Consider the following 1,326-nt stretch of genomic DNA (forward strand, 5'->3'; position numbering starts at 1 on the left):
TTTTTTTTCCTAGAGTGAGCAATGAAGACAAACACGCGTGCATCTAGGGTTCATTACTTTTAATCAATTCAGCTAGCTACAAAATGTCCACCACTGCACACACTGACAGGATACAGAGAGGGAGTCTTTACTATGACATGCATTGAGGACATCAATCTCACAGTTGATCCTATTGGGTCATTCAGGTTTAGGGTTTTTATTCACCTTACTGGAACTACGGAACATTTTGGCGATTTGGTGTGCATAGCTCTAAAGTACAGAAGCAAAAGTAATAAAAAAAAAGGGAAAGAAAACTTGGTATTTTTTTGTTTAGTTTTAAGGTGTAGTTATTGTCATTTATTAATACCAGTATTTTACCAATAACAAACCACACAGGGAGAATAAACTTACAGATACAGTCTTCTTATAAAAGTAAGGTCTCTCAGAAATATTGTGTCTTTGCTTTACATTGCAAACTTTTATTTTTTTTTTTTTCAGAGCATCCAAAACCTATGATACAGTACACAGCCAGTCCTCCTCTTTCAACACATAATCAACATCTTCATCAATGAACTGCATAATTGTTTAGAAAACAGGTCATTTTTTTTGCAACACAACCCCAAAGTCCTCATATTTTCTTCACCTTTATCTCACCTTTTTTGATCCCCTTTGCATTTATTGTACAACGAGATGGTCACAGTCGGTAAATATATCGAGACAGAAAAAGTGGCACTATTGCAAACTTGCAGGAGTATGGAACGAACAACTGTGTCCTAATACTGAGCATGCGTCTTGTCAATTTGCTACTGCCGTGTTATTGTTTTTTATATATATTTTTCAGACAGGTTTTATTAATGAGACTAAAAACTACCATTTGTCATGCAGAGAACGCACAATTCACATCACTTGGAATGCAATGTCTAATACAGCTACAGAGAGTCTAGTTGCACATTGTCTAAACAGTAACTCAGTATGATTGCAATTAAGGAAAAATGTATCAGCAACTGTCTTCTTTTTGATTGTAAGTGCTCTTTGCAATCTCTTTTAGCTGTACTGCTGCATGGTTACCATCATCATCATCACATTACAGATGTCTTTTAATCACTCTTGTCCCCTCTGTTGTCATGACAACACCAAATAAGGAGCATGACAGTAGCCTAAATGGAATGACATAGCTTTACAAAGACAATACTGAGATACTGGAAAGGAAAAGAAGAAAACAAACAGCTTGTTTAGCATTCCTATTATATACTTATCATCCAGAGCAGTGTATTATATCTCATATATATATATATATATATATATATATATATATATATATATATATATATATATATATATATAATA

The sequence above is a fragment of the Cyprinodon variegatus genome, unplaced genomic scaffold, assembly GCF_000732505.1.
Source record: "Cyprinodon variegatus isolate N-32 unplaced genomic scaffold, C_variegatus-1.0 Scaffold563, whole genome shotgun sequence".
Lineage (NCBI taxonomy): Eukaryota > Metazoa > Chordata > Actinopteri > Cyprinodontiformes > Cyprinodontidae > Cyprinodon > Cyprinodon variegatus.